Source organism: Diceros bicornis, chromosome 27 (genome assembly GCF_020826845.1).
Source record: "Diceros bicornis minor isolate mBicDic1 chromosome 27, mDicBic1.mat.cur, whole genome shotgun sequence".
NCBI classification, from domain to species: domain Eukaryota; kingdom Metazoa; phylum Chordata; class Mammalia; order Perissodactyla; family Rhinocerotidae; genus Diceros; species Diceros bicornis.
This window is the reverse complement of record NC_080766.1, coordinates 37,697,187-37,718,457: the sequence shown is the minus strand read 5'-3', so window position 1 is coordinate 37,718,457 and position 21,271 is coordinate 37,697,187. Positions and strand designations below refer to the sequence as shown.

At 44.8% G+C, this 21,271-nt stretch overlaps 1 long non-coding RNA gene across 1 annotated transcript; it reads right to left on the bottom strand.

The window, feature by feature from the left end:
- Nucleotides 1–3,203: 3,203 nt before the first annotated feature.
- On the bottom strand, nt 3,204–20,023 carry LOC131392870 (uncharacterized). The gene is made up of 3 exons (XR_009215798.1): nt 19,423–20,023; nt 17,490–17,567; nt 3,204–3,609 (listed from the first exon to the last, which is right to left on the bottom strand). It is a non-coding gene; the product is annotated as an uncharacterized LOC131392870 (long non-coding RNA).
- Nucleotides 20,024–21,271: the final 1,248 nt, after the last annotated feature.

Sequence of the window (21,271 nt, the reverse complement as noted above, 5' to 3'; positions counted from 1 at the left end):
TGGGGGTCGAGGTGAGGCCTGCTCGGTGGTCTGCCTACCATCTCCCTGAGCCAGGCCCAGGCCCCGCACTGCCTCATGGGAAGCTCTTTGGTAACAAGCCACAGAGATGATGGCAGAGTAGCCATGAGGCCCACCCGATGGTCAGTCCAGAGCCTATCAGACTGTGTCAGGACGTCCCACGGGCTGTATTAAGGCCCAATACCTGCAGCCTGAGAAAAAGCTTCCATCAGCTTCGCTCTCCATGCTCCTGACCGAAAGCCTAGGTCCTGCTGACTCCATCCGAAGGCCTGTCCTTTCCACAGCAGGCCTGTGGGTGCTGTGGAAATAGACGAAGACCACCCAGTGAGAGCAAGCAAAGGCTATTATTTATTCAGAGTTTGCTACAGCCAGAGAGTCGGCCACCATCACGTGCTGTATTCATTTGCCAGGGCTGTCGTAACAAAGTACCATAAACTGAGTGCCTTAAACAACAGAAATTGATCTCTCACAGTTCCGGAGCCAGAAGTCTGAAATGATGGTATCTATTGGGAGAGCCATGCTCCCTCTGAAGGTGCTGTGGAGAATCTGTTCCTGGCATCTCTCCTAGCTTTCGGTGGCTTGCTGGCAACCTTTGGTTGACTTGTAAATGCATCACCCAGGTCTATGCCTCCATGTTCACATGACATCCTCCCTGTGTGCAGATCTGTGTCCAAATTTCCCCTTTTTATCAGGACACCAGTCATGTTGTATTAGGGACCACCCTACTCCAGTATGACCTCATCTTAACTAGTTACATCTGCAATGACTCTATTTCCAAATAAGGTCATATTCTGAGATACTGAGGATTAGGACTTCACATATGAATTTCTGGGGGACACAACTCAACCCATACCACTTGCCTCTGGCAGAGACTCAAAGGAAGCAAAGCAGAGTGTGGGAACGCTTTCCAGTGGACCCGAGGGAAGGCTCAGGTGGGCCCTGATGGGAGGTTGCTGGCACGGGGAAGCCGGAGGCAGCTAACTAGAAGCAAGCATCCTGTGTGATTGGTTAGGAGTGCACATTTAGCTTTCGCTGGTTGACCCTGAGTTGGAAGTAGGGGCAAAAATTAGAGAAGTTGGCAATCTTTAACCGAGTCCTGGATATTCTGGGCCGGTTGCTGCAGACGTTCCATTTTTATACATATGGTCTCTGTTCCCCGTTTGTAAATTCAGTCCGTCGGTGCGAATGCCACTTCCTGAGGGTCTCAGGGTACTGCTGGGGCCGGGGACCTGGAAGGGCCTGAAGGGATAGTCTGGGGAAGGTGGTCTGCAAGGCCCAGCACTGGAAAGGCTCAGCACCCACAAGAGCAGACCCACAATGGGGAAGTCCCACGGTGCAGACCCACTCAGACCCCCACCCAGAACAGAGGCCCAACACCGCCCAGGAGCTCCTTCTGCCATCTTCTCTCTTTTTATTCCCACAATGCTGAGCACGGATGCGTGGTGGGAAAGTGTGGATACACTGACCCTAGAGCAGCCGTCCTCAGGCTTCTCGGTCTTAGCATCCCTTTAAAGACCCCAAAGAGCTTTTGTTTATGTGGGGGATAGCTATCAATATTTATCAATATTAGAATGGAGAAATTTTTAAAATATTAAATTCAGGAGCCAGTGGCATAGTGCTTAAGTTCACACACTCTGCTTTAGCAGCCCAGGGTGTGCAGGTTAGAACCCCAGGCTTGGACTTCCTCACCACTCATCAAGCCATGCTGTGGTGGTGTCCCACATACAAAATAGAGGAGGATAGGCAGAGATGTTAGCTCAGGGCAAAAGATCCTCAAGCAAAAAAGAGGAAGATTGGCAACAGACGTCAGCTCAGGACTGATGTTCCTCACCAAAAAAAAAAAAAAAAATTTAACTCATTACATGTTAATGTAAATAACATATTTTTATGAAAAATATTTTTTCCAAAAGAAAAAAATTGCATGAGTGGCATTATTATTTTAAATTTTTGCAAAACTTCTGAATGTCTGGCTCAAGAGAAGCCAGCTGGAGGCTCCTGTCTGCTTCTGCATTCGATCTTCTGCAATATCACACATCACAGAGCCTCTGGAAAATCCCAGGTTATATTCACAAGAGTGAACAAAAGCCATAACATGGTAGAATTATCATGAAAAATAGTTTTGACCTTGCACAGCCTCTGAAGTGTCTTGGGGACTCCCAGAAGTCCCCAGACCACGGCCATAGACTCATGCTTACGTACTTAGACAGGGGTCAGATCACAGGGTGCCCAGGGGGGTAGCAGGGAGGAGGGCTCGCTGTGACGGAGGATTATACAACACCCTAGTCAAATCGATTCAAGTCTCACAAGTTAGAAAAACGCCCCGGGCCGGCCCTGTGGCTTAGCGGTTAAGTGCGCGCACTCCCCTACTGGAGGCCCGGGTTCGGATCCTGGGAGTGCACCGATGCACCACTTGTCCGGCCATGCTGAGGCAGTGGCCCACATACAGCAACTAGAAGGATGTGCAACTATGACATACAACTATCTACTGGGGCTTTGGGGGGAAAAAAACAAAAAAGGAGGAGGATTGGCAAGAGATGTTAGCTCAGGGCTGGTCTTCCTCAGCATAAAGAGGAGGATTAGCATGGATGTTAGTTCAGGGCTGATCTTCCTCACAAAAAAGAAAAAAAGAAAAGAAAAGAAAAGAAAAACGCCCCCAAGCCTGAGCAAAGAGATAAGAAGTTTTAGACTTAGGTCAAAGTCAAGGGTTTTCAACGTCTCAACCTCCCTCCTAAAGACGCAAAAGAGAAAAGAGCAGAAATGGAAAAAATAAATAAATAACCCCTTGTTGTTTGTCAGTTCCATGTTTCCTCTACTAGTTCCAAGGTTATATGCAATTAGAAACTGATTTAACTGACGGATGCTGGGGAGCATCAGCACCCCCCACCCAACACACAGAACTGAGTCCTCATTGGAGCGTGCCCCACCCCCCACCCCAGCCAGCAGAGCACAGGGCCGAGAGCAGAAGGGCAGCCACGCAACGCTCACGCAGGAGCTTCTTTCTCTTCCCGTCTTCTCGCCTCTCAGTCCCCCTTCTTTCCTTGTCCTCTCACTTCTCTTGGCTTTTTCTCCTTTTTCCTCCCCCTCTGACTCTGGCATACGCTGAATTAGAGTTTACCATAAGATTTCAGATGAAGAAAGGAGCTGCCCACTTACTAGTGTAGATTAAGAATAACGCTCTTCTTTAAAATGGTTGATTTTATGTTATGTGAATTTCACCTCATTAAAAACCACAAGAAGAATGGCCTTATTTTAAGTCAACTTTAATTTTTTAATCCTATATAAAGTGTTTATTTCAGCCGTTGATTTCATAAGGAAGAGCAAACTGGAACTTCCGATTCCATAAAATGTGCTACGTGACACACGTTAAATTGTAAAGAAAAGTTAGTGTATCATGTAATTTCCAGAGGTTATGCTCCAAATATAAAGCACAACAAATTAAGTAAGGACACAACCATAGAGGATCAGAGATACTCAACTCCGTTCTTAAAACATGGGCTTGTGTCTCCAGAAGTCAGCTACTCGATGGACCTGTGGCTACCTGTCTGAGCAGGGCTTCCATCTCTCTTCCACAAAGACACACATGATGAAGAACTGTGGGGAAAGGAAACACACACAAGGATGAAATCAGAAATCAGAGGTAACGGTCAACTATTGCTGCAATCGTGGTGCATAACAAACAACCCCAGTACCCAGTATCTTATTATTGAGTGTAATCATGGTTTTGCAGGTTGATTGAGCTTTGGCTGATCTAGGCTGAGGTTTGGGTTCTGGTCTCTTCCCCATGATCGTTTCATGATAAACAGCAGCAGCACACGAGTCAAGAAAAACCACGCAGGCACATTTAAGACGTCTGCTTGCATCACATTTGCTAACATTCTATTGGCCAAAGCCAGCCGACCCAGTCAGGCTCAACATCAATGGGTATATTGTGTCCATAGTGAGAGGGGGACCCTTGCTGAACAGTGATCCACATGATCAACTTGGGGCAGGGAGAAGAGAGCAGCTGAGATAAAATTTGTGGAGCAGCATCTTCCAGAAAACTTGAGAAACGTGTTGCTTTGATTTCAAGTCTGTATGGAAGAGACTCTGTAGGGGAACATTTTAATAAGATTCTTCTAAAATAATAGTATCTTGCAAAACTGATGCAAAACTGAAATTTATTTCTAATGCTGCATTTTAAAACATGCATATTAAATTATATCAAACAGAAAGAATGTACTTTTTGTAAGAAAAGCTCTAAATCGAGTCATCCTACCTAAGAAGAAATCGTGACTAGAGGCCATCTTCACTTATTCACTCGTTTTTCGTTCACACTAGAGTGTTACTGGATGGCAGTCATGTGCCAGGTGCTCTGCTGGGGCTGTGGGTACAAGGATGAAAAAGACACTTGCCAAAAGCACTCACTCAGTTGGGGAGGAAAAAAAAGAAGAAAAGAAATGTTCATAAATAACTAGAACTTGAGATAAAAAGTGATAAATGTCATTTTTTAACACGTAGATAAAATGCTCTGGGGGTTTAGCAGAGGGAGCATTACTTCCAGATGTTGAATAAGAAAATATTGTGGTTGACATGATTGCAAGAAATTCACAGAACTTTCAAACCAGAGAGGACGATCCATCCAAACTCTTCATTTCACCAAAGAGGAACCTCAGGTGAAGTAAGTGATGTTCCAAAAATCACACAGCCCCCAGTAGAAGGGCCGGGAGACATCTTCTACTCCCATTCCAGGACTCTTTGCCACTCTGATTCCTATAGCACCTTTTCTATGATCCCAGCAGCTGCTTTCCTGGCAATATTTCAATTCCATATGATGAAAAATGACTCGGCTAAGAGGATGGTATTTACGAGGTGGTGAGAGAGGCATGAAGAGTGAGAGCGTGGCTAAATAAATACCAAGCCCGTCAGAAAACAAAGTTAACATCAGCCAGAAATTTATGACCTGCAAATATTTTCCTTACTTTTTCTGCTGTGGATATTCACCCAGACTCCTTGTTCTTTGACTGAAATACTCAGAAACACGCCGGTCTTTTCCGGCATGAGGAGCAGAGATGTTTTCAATGATCCGACATGTCTCTAGTTCTAAGAGCCCTTTAAGGATGTGAGTTATGGGGCCTTGGATCCTTTAAATTATGCTCATAGCTTGGCAAAGAACTCTTAACTGCCTGGCCCATTAATCAGGCCAAGCCATAAATTTCTTGCCTCATTGCCCTGTGGAGAATCCTTCTGGAAGATTTTCGCGCTGGAGTAGTTCGGGAAGCTCCCGCAAGATCAATGGCCCTGTCAGGTCAGCATCCCTCCCTGCACTGGAGGAGAACACGGGGCAGCCCCAGAACATACGTCCACGAAATTCCCCAACAGCCTTGTCCTCCCACTCTGTGGCTGTGGGATCTAGGACAAGCCACTTGATCACTCTGGGCTCCTCATCTATAAAAAGGGAATAATCCTACTTATCTCCCTGGAGTGTTTTGAAGATTAATGAGATAAAGTGTGTGAACCAGAAGGCTATGATATTAAAAATATTAGGCAATAACAAGAGTATATCCTGGGACATAGCACAGCTTCCCCCAAAGCCTCCTTCTTCTCTGCTCTAGCTCCACTGGAGGAGGCCCCTCATTCTTGGCTTTCCACCACCTCCTGCCTTTGTAATTCAAAGGGCTTCCAGAAGAACAGCCCCTGTATCATAATGGTTGAAGAAATGGGCCTGGAATTTGCTGTGGACCGAATCTATTTCATTCTCCTCCTTTCTTTCTGAAATGCAAAACAGGCAAGACACACCCCCCAGAACGCCATGAAAATTGCGAACCCCAGCTTAGGACTTGGGGTCCTGGGTCCTAGGGCACCTTCCTGCAGGAGCACCAGGCTGTCCTCGCAGCCAGAGGGCACTGTTCTTCCTTCTATATACTTTTCCGCCCTGTCTTTGGCAACAGCCCAGTGTTTCTCCAGGTGCACCTCTCAGGGTGAGTCTTCAATGGCTGCAGTATCTTTGCTCAGTTAGATTGTGAAATAGTAATGCAATGATCTCAATCCAGGTGGATAATGTGAGAGTATAAATTGAGACTCCAAATCTTAGTTCTGGCCACAGCACCTAATGGGTACCAACGCACAAGAGCTGCCTACGTCCAGGGAAGGTCTATCCCATCTTATCAGGATGAACCCTTAGGAATGCGTAATTGGCATACACTTAAACCTACAACTAGATGGTTGGGGAAACCAGGGTCAGAATAACGTTATTCACGTCTAAGACCAACAGATAGGGTTGACGGAGCATGTATAAAATCTCTGAGCTTTCAGAGCACAGGAACACTTGCTCCCGTGCAGGAATGCTGCAGTCCCGCCACTCTCTCCACCCTTGTAGGTCTAGTCCTTGGCCAGAAGCTCTGGATCTCTCCCTGTGGAGAGTCTTCAGACAGGATCAGATCCACAGTATCCAATCTGATGCACAGCCATCCTGGAGAGAGGACACCTATAACAACCCCACCTGAACATTAAGGGACTGCGGATTCCCAACCCTACTTCAGAGAAAAAGGTTTAGTTTAGATAGATTTGTTTTACATTTGTTGTGTTAGATAATTCTATAATAAATATAAGTAATGTGGAAGGACCCCCTCCACTTCATTACATAACTGAAGTCAGTGGAGTGAATGTGTTGTGATTCACCGTAGACCTTTGACCTGCCTTTGACCTTCTCAAATCTTTCTCAGAAACTATCCATAGCCCTGTATCTGATACTGGCTCAAGACAAGGTTGACGTACGGGAAGCCATATTGTAGAAAAGAAACCCTATTGTAACTTTGAATGGCATCTGACAAACGAACCCAGCTGATATGCACCCTCCAGGAGATCTAACTACTCTGTAGATTTTACAACCCCTACTTGTACCTCCCAGGAGCAATAAGATGAAAACTTTGTTCTTTTGAGTTCCTTAGGAATGTGATGACCCCCGAACAGAAAGTCTATGCTGACAGCCATCATGAATGAAAACTGAAAGATCAAAGATCTGGTGTGGCACTCCCAGTCTGTAATACTCAAGGGTCAATATTCCTAATCTCCTCCCCTATAACCCACCAACCCATATAACTGCTGTAAGATTTTGTGGCCCCTGAAGATGGTTCTTTCAGACATGAGTCAGCCATCTTCCCCCTTGCTAGCAAGCTGTAATAAACTGCCCTTTCTTTTCCACCATCTTGCCTCTTGACGTTTGGCTCTTGTCTTGCGGTGAGCAGATCATGACCTTTGTGCGGTAACATATCTTTTCTCAAATTATCTCTTGCTTCCTCTCATAATCATTGTATAATTCAGTGGCATCACTTTTTGAAAAGCAATTTTTGAACTCAACAAGGTGATTCTGAAATTTTTGTAGAAATATTATAGAATATCCAAAACAATTTTGAGAAATAAGAATAAAGCATAAAGTTGGAGAAATTACACTACTTGATTTTGAGACTTACTATTAATATATAGCAATTGAGACTGTGTGAATTGGCAGAGAGGTAGACAAATAGGTCATCGGCTTCTAGAAATAGATCCACATTTACATGGTCAATTGATTCTCAACAAAGGTGCCAAGGTAATTCAATGGGAGAGAGGATAGTCTTTACAGAAAATGGTGCCGAAGCAACTGGATATCCATATGGAAAAAAATTCTGAATTTATTAGCAGAAAACTGTTCATGATATTTCCTTATCCTTTTCATGTCTTTCAAATCTATAGTGATGCCTCACTTTTATTCTTGATGTTAATAATTTGTTTTTCTTTAGTCTATAAATTTTTTTAGTCTTTCCAAAGAGCCAACTTTTTATTTTATTGATTTTCTCTACAATCTCTCCATTTTTCATTTGATTAATTTCTGCTCATATTACTATTGCCTTCCTTCTACTTATTTTGGGTTTACTTTTTTTCTTTATTTTTAGCCTTATGGACCATCGATGTTAAACCTTTCTTCTTATTTAATATATGTATTTAAAGCTATGAGTTTCCCTCTATGCATGATTTTAGCTGAATTTGAAAAATTCTAAAATCCTTTTAAAAGTATCTTTAAACTACTTTCTAATTTTCCTTGTGATTTCTTCTTTAGTCCATGGGTTATTTAAAAGTATGTTGCTTAGTTTTCAAATAGTTGAGGATTTTCTATATTTTTAATTAATTCTATTGGGATAAGAAAGTATTATTTCAATACTTTTTAAAGTGTTGAGATTTATTCTATGGTCCAGTTTAGTGACTATTCCACATGCACTTAAAAAGAATATGTGTTCAAAAAAAACTAAGTAATTAATTCAAAAAAAAGAATGTGTGTTCAAATGTTGCTAGCTTTAGCACTTTGTAAATGCTTAGGGGTTAAGTTGGTCAATAGGATTATTCAAATCTTTTTTATCTTTACTAATATATATATGTTTTTCTTTTTTTTTTTTTTTTTTTTTGGTGAGGAAGATCTGCCCTGAGCTAACACCTGTTGTCAATCCTCCTCTTTTTGCTTGAGGAAGATTGGCCCTGAGCTAACATCTGTGCCCATCTTCCCCTATTTTGTATGTGAGTCGCTCCACAACATGGCTTGATGAGTGGTGTAGGTCTATACCCAGGAGCTGAACCCACAAACCTGGGCTGCGGAAGCAGAGCGTGCGGAACTTAACCACTACGTCACTGGGCTGGCTCTCTTTACTAATATTTTTCACTATTGGTTATATCAATTACAGAAAGAGGATTTCTAAAATCTCCAACTATAATTGTGGATTTGGAAATTTCTCCACATAGTTCTGTTGGGTTTTGCTTCATATATTCTGAAGCTATTATTAGGTACACACACATTTAGGATTGTTATGTCTTCTTGTTGTATTGCCCTTTATCATTACAAAATGCCCCCTCATCATGTCTCTTCATACTTCTTTATGTCTGGTAATCTGGCATTAATATAGCCATTCCAGCTTTCCTATAGTTAGGATTTGCATAGCATATCTTTTTCTTTAACCCTTAAGCTGACTCTGACTTTATATTAAAAGCGTGTCTCCTGTAAACAGTATAACACTGAATCTTGCTTTTGTATGTATCTGACAATGTCTACTTTTCAAATGGAGTTTTTATGTCATTTATATTTACTGCAGTTAATGAAACAGTTGGGTTTAAATCTATTATAATGCTGTTTGTTTTCTATTTTTCCTATATATTCATTATTTCCTTTTCCCCTTACTGCCTTCTTTTTTATTAATCAAGTATTTTTTCATGCTTCACTTTTTTCTCCTCTATGCATATTTAGCTATTCATGAATTAGTTTTTAGTGGTTGCTGTAGGATTATGATACATATCCTTAACATACCACAATCTACTTGAATCACTATTATACTACTTCCCATATAATGTAAGAAACTTACAAAAGTACACTTATCTTTTCTCTCTCCTTTCATGTGCTACTATAACCTCGGGCCCTCCAGGACCAGTTCAACTGACCCCATCTTATCAACAGAGTAATTAAGAAATTGTCTTTCAGAAAATTTGCAAAATCACATAGCCAGAGCATGCACAGAAGAAGAAATCTTGACTTGAAATGACCACAGAACCAAAGATTCTCCTCCCCATGGAACCAAAGGACTGGGACGTGACCAGAACTTAAAAGTCAGACTCTTATCAGAAGCAAGGGGTCCGTCATTCAGGAAGATTCGGTGTTAAAATTCCTTCCCCACCGTACTACAAATGTTTAAAACCTTACCATAAAAGTTTAGAACCTCATCATAAATGTTTAGAACCCTACCATAACTGCTTGAAGCCCATCAATCAAAACCTGTCCCACCAGCATTTCTATGTGCCAGCCTGTTCTCCCTAACCTCTTAACTTTTGTCCCGAATCCTGAATTGGGGAGACAGATCTGAGGGCACACGCCCCCTGTTCTCCCTGCAGATCCATCTCGGAGAATAAAGCTGATCTCTTTTCCCAAAGGCTGATGCCATTATTAACTGGCCGTTTATGTGCATTGGGCAAGAGAACCCCAATTTTGTGCAGTAACAGTAGTAGTGTGAGAGTAAAGGAGGGACGCACAGGGAGTATGTTTTTCCTGACACCAATGTATGCAAATTAAAGCAAAGATGACACAAAGAGGAGAGGGAAAGAGGCATTCTGATACACTGTCTTAGAGGAAGGTACAACCCTTTCTCAAGCGCAATTTGCAAAAATGCATTATAATGTAAAGTATGCATGCACTTTGACCTGGAAATTCTACTTGTAGGAATTTATCCTACAAAAATAACTGCACAAGTACGTAAGATAACTATATATAAATTTTCATTGTGGCTTTTAATAACTTACTAAATAAAAAATCATTAAAAATCTATGTCCATCAACAGGGGCTTGGTTAAATAGACTAGGTTATGTCATCCCAGAGGAATAGCACACTATTAGAAGTACAAGATCAGGGTATATGTCCTCCTTTGAAAAGAATGTTCATGACATTGACAAATGAAAAACAAAACAGCTTCAGAAAACTTCGTATTAACATCCCATTTTTTGTAGTATAGTATAGTACCTATGCAGTGCCCCATTTTAAACATCTTTTTTAGTATCCCATTTTTATACTTGTATATAAAATTCTAGAAGCATATACTCCATATTATTAATCATAACTATTTTAAAGAAATTCCTGGGAAATTTTCACTTTCTCCTCATTTATTCACTTTCTTTGGGGGGTTTTATTTTAATAAGAGTATGATTTTTATAATTGGGAAAAACAAGAACTTTCATGAATAAATCTTCCGTCTCACACTTCGCTCAACCAGTGTGCTATGAACTGAATGAATGTGTCCCCCCAAAATTCATATGTTGGAATCCTAACTCAAAGATGATGGTATTAGGAGGTCGGACCTGTGGGAAGTGCTTAGGTCGTGAGGGTAGAGCCCTCATGAATGGGATTAGTGCCCTTATAAGAAGAGATAAGAGAGAGATGATCTCTCTCGATCTCTCTCTGCCATGGGAGAACATAACGAGAAGACGGCTATCTGCAAACCAGAAAGAATCTCTCACCAGACACCACGTCTGCTGGCACCTTGATCTTGGACTTCCCAGGCCCCAGAACCGTGAGAAATAAGTTTCTTGGTTAAGCCCCTCAGCCTACGGTAATTTGTTACAGCAACCCAAGCTCGGACAACCAGTCATCAAGGTTCACCCCTCTGTGGGAAAGGAGGGCCTAATGTTCAGAGGGCCTGGCCCTAAGCCGCACCCTGAGGTAGGTTGATCCCACGACCTGCCACTGGGGCATCTAGCCACAGGGACTTGGTCTTTGAGCCAGTTGGGACCTCTGAGGTGGCCAGCACAAGAGCTTGGCCCCACAAGGGTGGGAGACATTAATTCAGGAGCCACAAACTCCAATGCCACAGGGGCCAGGCCAGGTCCACGTGAGGGGCCTGCTCCGGGGGGCTGCAGCACGGGAGGAGGAAAAGAGGGTCCGGAGTGGCAGGGCAGCTGACACGGAGGCACCGCGGGGAAGTCTTGCGACAGGGAGCTGGGCACACGGCCTCTGCTGCAGCCAGAGCTGCCCAGGCCCTACCTGCCTTCAGGTCCCCAGGGTCCTGTGGCTCCCACGCCTAGCACGTGAGGCACCCGTTCACCCGTTGTCCCTTAGGACCTGTGTAAGAAACTCCCACGCCTGAAGGACACCCCAGGCATCTCTGCTACTTGTAACCTACCGGGGTCTACCTAACACGTCATCAGACGAAGCAAGGGGTCTTGATACTGAGAATCCTTATTTTTATTGCTCCTCTTAACGCTTTTTTCCCTCATCACACTTAACTTATTCCCTTGATTCTAAAAAACACACTTATTTTTTTCACATTACAGTGATTCTAATATGAGAACTAGTCCCACAGCCAGTGGGTCCATTTACGTCATGGCGTTTCTTCCCACACAACTGTTGTAAATTAACAGTCCATCTTACTACCACTGACAGTATCTGAGACTTAAGGACATAAGATAGTAGGCATTAAACAATTGTTTACTGCACTAAACAGAATTATTACCCTGAAACCACAAATGGCTAATACTTTTGAGTAAGGAAGCAAATAAAAAGCCAATCTGAGTGAGCTCAATTCCTCACTGTGTCCTCTTTCTAATGGCCTTGTCACTGGTCACCAACCCCTTAGAGCTGCATCTTAAGAACGTTCCCTCCAAAGGCGAGCTGGCTGCACGTTTGGTCTGTGTTGAGCCAAAGGCAACGCGTCCAAGAGTCTTAAGGGAGAATGCTCGGTCCCCACAACACCCTGAGCCCAGGATGGGGAGGTGACAAGCTACAGGTCGATAGGAGACTCCAGGTCAGAGGCCCTGAGGGGAAGGCCCCCTCCCCTGCACTTCCATATTCATAGCACACCCAAGGCAACACACTTGACAGTGTGGACAGCTCACTGTGGAAAGCAGTCTGGACGTTAGTCATAGTGAGTTCTCCGCCAACTCCTCCACTTACTGTCCCTTCTTCCACAGAAACATTTCAGCAACTCCCTTCCCTGCAGTTTTTTCAATGAGATGCTCAAATATTAATTACAGACAACACGGATACTAAGAAGCTTTTTCCCTGTGTCTGGCTGTCCATGCAAATGTTCAACATTTTTCTGACTTCCGGACCCAAACTCCCACATCTCAGGCCTGGTTCCCGGGCTTACCGGACTTCCCGAAACACAGAGCAGTTTGGATATCTGACATGGAAAAGCTTCGTGTCAACTTTATTTTACCAATTTATTTCTCAACATTCCTCCCAAGTACTAAGGATGATAGAACCGACCCTCAGGGTGCCTGTGATAGCATCCTGCCCCAGCAGGGACCCTCGGACCCTACATATGAGCGGACATCCCCACCCACAGGCAGGGCCAGGGCACCCCCCTCCCCTGCCTTCAGCTTCTCCACTTTTACTACATCCACCCCCCAGTTCTAACTACTCTCGACAGGAATGACCCTTCAGCAACACAGATTGACACAAAATCCTCAATTCTTGCATTTTCTCAAAAGACACACTGAAATGCATCAGGAGGGGAGGGCTCTTGTACATCCTTGATCATCCAACAGATCACAGATGGGAACACAGAAATCCTAACTCATTATCTTACAACCGTCTTTCCCTTCCGTTCTCACAAAAGAGGGATTCAAACAAGATCTGTAGATGCAGGCAGCATGCACTCAGTTTCCCCTGCCACCTGCTTCGGAACCTATGACAGCACCACTGCCCACTGTCTCAGCACACAGCTGTCAACAAGGGTCACCTGGAGTGAGTCAGGAGGGCTGGGAGGGCTTTCGTGTCCGTCCAGCTCCTATACCACAAGACACGAGCACAGTGAGAATTTCACTTGGTTTAAAAATAGCAGCCTCTTAATAGGCCGTGCGCCCTTGTCCACAGCCCACTACAACTTAGAGACTAATACTTGCACAACACAGTAACTCCTGGACCTAATGGGGCCTTTCATGGAGCTCCACTGGTCACCGAATAACAAGCACTCATGTTGCTCACTGTCTGCAACAAAAATCCTTTTGAGCAAACACAACAATAATCATGAGTTGACCTGCCTGAGCCCTGGAATTAATTAAATTGGGTCAGATGAACTTTAAACAAGAGACTTACATATAATGATTATAATAATACTAATAAATGAGGATAATTAGAATGTTTTCAGCTCTTCTGGTCACTAGGAAGAGACCCCTGGGCTACCCCAGTAAAGGAGGATTCCATGCACAGATACCCTGGACGACAGCAGAGCTGACAGCCACGGAACAGCCCCCACAGGAGCGGGGCATGGCCTTTTGACCTTGACTCTGGATCAAGATGGGCAGCGACTGTCACAGATGATGTATGAGGGGCCCTCAGTACCCCCTGCATGGCCTCTGCTGCTCCCACCGCCACCTCCACCAATCCTCTCCTGGCAGCTCTTACTCACTCGGAGCTCCCTCTTGCCCATGGCTCTCCTGCCTTGTGACACCTGAATCAGGCCAGGCTGCAAAAGGGGAGGTCAAGGGAAACGTGGTAGAAACCCTGAAATAGAAAGAAGACGTAATCCTTCACATACAATGACAGTTGATACCCATCAACACGTCCTCTGGGAGACTGTTCTAAAGAGTGAGCTTACCGAGATGCATCAATGGATAAGGAAGAATGCGCTCCGAACTGCCTCTCTGCCTCAAAACCCTTCTGCCAACGTGATGATCCTAAAACAGGAGTCACTGCCTTCTCCTGTGGCATCAAGCCCCTGAGGTGACATCCGAGGACCCCATGATCTTGCCCCCACTGTGCCTTCACCCACTCCATCTTGGACTTGATGTGCCACCAATCTGATCTACTCGCTGCTGGTACTGGTTTCCTGTGGCTGCTGGAACAAATCACCACAACTTTTGTGGCTTCACACAACACAAATGTATCACCTCACAGTTCTGGATGTCAGGAGTCCAAAATGGGACTTCCTTGTTCCTCAAACAAACTCATTTATCATTCAAAATCCTTCTCAAGTGTTACATTCTCTGTTACCCACTCCATTCCTCTTCTGAACCTGTAAAACCTTGAATTGTGCCCATTATATGTTAAAATAATTATTTCTGTGCGTCAGCCCCCATTAGACTGAGAACACGCAGTGTCCACCATGCCAGGAAACCTCTTCCACTGAACGGAACTGCTGCCTTTGTCATGACTTAAATTCCCATCACAGATAGTGGGCTGGATTCCTGGCTCATCCATTCTTCCTCTGATTTAGTTGTCTATTCCTAAACCAATACCATACCGCTGTGATTGCACTGGCTTTCTGGAATGTTCTGACATCAGGGAAAACAAGTGCCCCGTGTCGCTCTTCTTCACCATGCCTTTCTCGGCTCTTCTCTCAGGCATTGATTCTTCTATATAAATTTTCAGATTGTTTTAACCAATTAAAAGCGCTCTGGGCAGATCAGTGGTTGCCCAGGAATGAGGCAGAAGGAATGATGGACCACGAATGGGAACAGGGTTTTGGAGGAGATGGGATTGTTATCCTGACAGTGGTGGTGGTTGCACACATGTAAACAGACATCAAAACTGATCAAATTGCACACTTTAAATATGGCCATCAGTACCCTCGGGCTATTTGTGAGAGTCTATGCTAGAGTGCAACTAGTACTTTGGGAATTGGGCAAATGAGTGGGTGGTCAGGTTGAAACTAAGAATCTTTATTTTCCTTCTTTACAAAATTAAACAAACACTTGACCCCATGTTAAGAATTTGGTTCATTCAGTATTAATGAGTGCTGGCAAGGCACCTCTCCTTGGATGGCTTCCCAGGTAACCCAGCAGCTTGCAGTGAATTCCCCACAAACGGCTTCCACAGCACACCCCCTGACCGGGTGGTTCACTGTAGAGTGCCAGCAGGTGAGAGAGCCACGAATGGATTTCCCTGGACACACCCCCTCAGTGGCTTCACGGTGGAGTGCCAACAATGGGGTGCCCATCAACCACCTTCCCTCAAGCAGTTTCACACAAGAGAGCTGCCAGCCAGGCTCCTCCTCCTGTAGGGATCTGCAGCACCTCTTGAGGCAGCCTGGAGGGTTCTGAGACGTGGGACCGCCCTCCCTTTGGACAGCTTCCCACAGCAGAGGGTGGATTTCAAGCAAGTTCTGCTGGGGAGGCACCTCGGCAAACCTCTCTGTAATCCGGTGAGTCATGCCCGCACCCTCTCCGGTGAGGTCTGGAGGTCAGCTCTGGGAGGGGCTCGCTCTCAGTCCCAGGTATGGTGACTGCTGCCTGTATCAGCTGTTCCTGTATTCTTTAGAGTCTTCTTATTAGCCAATTCCCCCAGACTCCTGTTAATAATCCTTTATACTAAACTTTCTCTGTACAAATTACTGTGTGGTTTTGTCTTCTGATTGGACCCTGACTGACACGCAGGCTGAGAACACAATTCTGCAGCCAACATCAGCTATCGTTCACGGAAAAGGAAGGATGACTGAGAAAGTGGTGCCCAGAACCCAGAGGAACCAAAAGCCATGGAGATGGCCCCCAGGGATCCCCAAGTCCTAGTACGAATGCTGCTGAGTAGCCCCTCCCACATTCAGGGCTGACCAAGAAGATGGTGTAGAAATGGCGGAGTGTCAAGCTAAGTCACGGAGAGTTCGCAGGTTCCACCTTACACTCTTGGATCACTTGATTTGGTGGAAGCTAGGTGCTACGTCATGAGGACACTGTAGGAGCCCGAGGGAGAGGTCCACATGGGGAGGAACTGAGGCTCCTGCCTGGATTCAGTGACCAGTTGAGGCCGCTTACCAACAGTCTGGAAGGGAGATATCTGGGCAGGAGATCCTCCAGCCCCAGGGAAACTTTCAGTCCCTGATGGACTTCAGCTCAGCTTGAGTGACCCGGAGCCAAACCATCCCGTTGAGCTGTTTCCAAATTCCTGACCCAAGGAAACTGTGAGATAATAAATGATTATTATTTTAAAGCCACTAACTTTGGGGGTAATTCGTTATACAGCATTAAATAATGAACACGCATAGTCTCAAAGTATCTCCCACAAAATGCTTATTACTTACAAAGGGAAAACTGGTAAATTTACAGTGGAGAAACCTGAAAAATACCACTTTAACCAACTATTAGCCAATATAATTAGGCGAGAGAACAACAAAAAGATAGAAGGAAAATACAAAATATTCCTATTTGCATACAATGTCATTGTATACTAGAAAACTACAAAAGATTCCATGGACAAACTGTACCCGCAGGCCCTCCAGGACCAGTTCAACTGACCCCATCTCTTATCAACAGAGTGATTAGCAATTGCCTTTCCACAGAACCAAAGGCCTCCTTCCCACGGAACCCAAGGACCAGGACACGATCGGATCTCGAACGTCAGATTCTCATCAGAAGCGAGGGGTCCCTCATTCGAGAAGAACCAGTGTTAAAATTCCTCCCCCCCCTCATCAAAAATGTTTAGAACCCTATCATAAAAGTTTAGAACCTCATCATAAATGTTTAGAACCCTGTCATAAATGTTTAAAACCTTACCAGAAATGCTTGAAGGCCACCAATTAAAAACCTGTTCCACCAGAATATCCATGTGCCAGCCTGTTCTCCCTAACCTCTTAAATTTCACCCCAAATGCTGAACTGGGGAGACAGATCTGAGGGCACACGCCCCCTCTTCTTTCTGCAGATCGATCTCGCAGAATAAAGCTGATCTCTTTTCCCAAAGGCTGATGCCGTAATTAATTGGCTTTTTTTAATACGAGTTGGGGAGAGAACCTCAATTTTGTGCAACAAAACTACTAAAAAAATGAGAGATTTAGTAAGATAGCAGGATATAAGATTAACCTAAAAATCAATAGCCTTCATATAATAACCAATTAGAAGATATAATGGAAGAGAAAATCCCACTTACAGTAGAAACAGAAAAGAAACAATACCTCATTGTAAAATTTGAAAGAATTGTGTAAAAGTTTTTATAAGAAAAACTTCTAAACACTCCTGAAAGATACAAAAGTAGATTTAACAAATGAAAAGACATACCATGTTCTTGGATAAGATGACTCAACGTCAAAAGAAGTCAATTTCTCCAAGTCAATTCATAATTTACAGAATTTTCTCCTCAAATTAGATATATTTTTTCTAAAATCCATATGGAAAAAATAAACAAGCAAAGATAACCAGGACAACCCTCAGGAGAAGAGTGATGAAATTGGGGGTACCAGCCTGCCAGATACTAACACATGCCACGAAGCCTCTATCATTAAAACAGTGTAGTTGTGGCATGTCGATAGGCTTACAAACTAACGCAGCACATTAGAAAGTCCAGAAAACCCAATGAATTATGACAGTTACTGATGAAAAATGATAAACGTGAAATCTTGGACTTTTTAATAAATGGTTTGGGACACCCAGATAGCCATTTGGGGAAATGTAAAATTGAATCCATGCCTTACAATATAAAACAGAATAAATTCCAAATGGATCAAAGATTTAAATGTAAAAAATGAAACCATTAGGGGCCGGCCCCATGGCTTAGCATTTAAGTGCGCGCGCTCTGCTACTGGCAGCCCGGGTTCGGATCCCGGGCGCGCACTGACGCACCGCTTCTCCGGCCATGCTGAGGCGGCGTCCCACATACAGCAACTAGAAGGATGTGCAACTATGACGTACAACTATGTACTGGGGCTTTGGGAGGAAAAAAAAAAAAGGAGGAGGATTGGCAACAGATGTTAGCTCAGAGCCGGTCTTCCTCAGCACAAAGAGGAGGATTGGCATGGATGTTAGCTCAGGGCTGATCTTCCTTGAGGAAAAAAAAAAAAATGAAACCATTAAAAATATTAGAATGGGGAAAACTTTTCTACTGCCCAAAATATAGAGAACTATTGTAGATCTAAGGAGACTTAAGAAACAGAACAACTAAATTAAAAATCTGGACGTGACTAAATCCTAGTTTGAACAAACCAGCAGTAAAGCATATTTTGGGGACAATGGGGAAATTTGACTGTGGACTGGGTATATGATGGCAGTAAGGAATTATTGCTAATTTTGTTTGGAGTGACAAATATATTATGGTTAAGCAAGAAATCGTCATTTTTTTAGAGATGCATACTGAAGAAATTTGGGGTGAAATATCACGTTTTTAGCAAAAATTTAAGTTGAAGTGATGTTGGTATATTATTGTAGGAACATAAGAAGTCGCTGAATACTTCTAGTTTGGGAAGCTCATTGCCTTTTTGTCCTCATCACAGTTAGGAACTACATTAAATTAGTTTGAATTTTGTCAGAGAAAATATCATTCTGGAAAATGACAAAAATGGCTCCCGAATCAAAGTCTAACCAGTGGATTTGCTCATCCAGCTGTGCTTCATGCAGTTTAGTGCCCGAGCAAAGTGGCCAGGATCGCCGGTCAGCAAGCCAGGGCAGCTGCCGGGGGTTACTTGCAAAACGAAAGGAGAAAATACTTCCTCCTGAGGAGAGGGAGGCCAGGAGCCAGACCTGCGGACAGCAAACCAGCGGGACTGTCGGGGAGGAGTAAAGGGGGTGTGTGCCCAGAGCTTTTCCAGCCCCCGGCCCTGGGGGATCTGGGGCAGCCCCGGGAAATGAACATGGGGGCCAGGGGGCTCCACCACTTTCTTGCCTTTACAGATGTGAGGCCCAGGCCGGGGAGGGACGGCATAGGCAGGAGGTGGTTTCAGGTCCTACTGGAGAGCAGACCAGGATGCCTGGAGACGTGGGCCATTCCAGCAGCGGGAAGGACTGTGAATATGACTCGTCCCACAAGCTCTGGGGAGCACTGGGGTGCTGGGCATGGAGTGACGGGGTGCGAGGGCAGAACCAGAGAAATTCTGTTCTGTCACCACAATCCTGTTTTATTCCCAGGCTGGTGCGGCTTGGGAGAAACTGGTTATGCAAGAACAAATCCTTTCTCAGGGTTGGAAGTCAGTCCAGGGAAGGAGAGAAGACGCAGACTCACCTCTTTCAGGGCAAAGGTCACCACTCAGCTTGACAGGAGGTGTCACAGATGGGCATCCAGCTGGTCCCCTGCAGGCTTGGGTCTTTCTAGAAAGTCTGAGTCAGTCAATATCTTAGAGGTAATTTTAAGCTCCTAGAAGTTTCCTTTGACAATATACTGACACTTGCTGTCACCTTCTAGCCTGAGGTTTAAATATTTAACTTGGAGAGTTTATTTTCTTTTTTAAAAACCCCTAAGCTGCCTTGTGACACGTGGCCTGTGGGGTGACATTGGGCCTCAGTCCCATGCCTGCTTAGCAGGAGAGCATTACCGGGACCCAGATGGGACGCTTCTCAAGCCCTAACTCTTCATCATGCTGGATTTTTCCCAATTTAGGCTTATAAAACATATAACCGTTTATTAAATACTTGAAGAGCCAAAAAACCTTGGCCATTTTATAAAAAATGGCTTTAGGTTCCAAAAACAAAATTCCCTTGGTGCAATTCTCACCTATTTTTCATTTTTCCTTCACCCCCTTTCCCAGTCTGAGGTTGTGGTCAAATGCCGGTTCTGGCCCCCTTCAGGCCAGCTCCATGCCCAGCCACCTGCACCCTATCTCGGCCTCTCGCCTGGGACAGAGACAGATTCGTCTGGATTCCCCAAGTGATTTCCTGCTGAGGGATTCACTTCCAGCTCAATTAGCAAAAAACAACTTCAGAAAGCTTCTGGAAAGCAACCTAACTGGTCTGGCCAGATTCTCTTCCTTTCCAGGAAGCAAGTGCTCCCTTTCACTCGTTCAACATCCTGCAGCTACTCTGCACTACGCACCGGAGAGGGGAAAGGGGAGAGGAAGGAGAAGCAGATCCCACCCCCCAGGAGCTCGCCATTGGGAAGAGAGGCAGACAGACGTTGTTAACCTTGACACAGGGACTGGGTGCGGTGACTGGGGGACACACAGGTGCCACGCAGCACAGACAGGACCGCGGGTCACAGAGGGAGGGGACGCTGGTGAGGACCAGGAGGGCATCACAGAAGGTCAAGCCAGGAACAAAGGCTGGAGGGGGCACATTTGAGGCTGGAACTCAGGAGGCTGCAGGTAGCTAGGGGCGGGTGGGCAGCAGCTCTTGAAGGAATTTTCCAGAACTTTAAATTATATCCTGCCAGTGACAGGAGTAGGATTTTAAATAGAAGAGGGCCATGTTTGTATGTGGGAACGCTATCAGGACCTGGGGAACAGGAGGAGGGAGACAGGACTAGGATGGGGGAGGCGCTGGGCTTGGAGGCAATTTGGGGTAAAAGTGAGCAAACTTGCTTCAGTCTGCAAACCCAGGCTGGAACCCTGCCTCCAAAACTAACACCTCAGGTAACAGTCCTCATCTCCCAGGCTGATAGAACAACTAATAAGAACTGACGTTTATGAAGCTCTACTCTGTGCCAGGCTCTGTTGTAAGAGTTTCAGGTGTATTAACTCATCTAATCCCTTAATAACGCACAGGGTGGGTAATATTCTCATCCCCATGTTAAAGATGAGGAAACAGAGATCCAGAGAGGTTGTGTACCCCACCCAAAGGCCCAGAGCCAGGAAGAAGTGGAGCGTTCAGCACGGAGACAAGCACATCAAGAGCACTTAATCAACGGGCCCCACAGCGATGATGAGAGGCCAGGCCAAGACACGGACAGCGCGGACGGAGAGGAGGCTGAACAAGAATGCACGCACTGCCATGCGCACATTGCACAACCTGTCGATTTTTACCAGCCCCAGAAAGGGCTTGTAACCACGGACCTACTAGCACCAGTTCAACTGACCCCATCTTATCAACAAGGTGATTAAGAGTGGTTTTTTGGGATCCAAGAGTCCCCCTTGTCCACT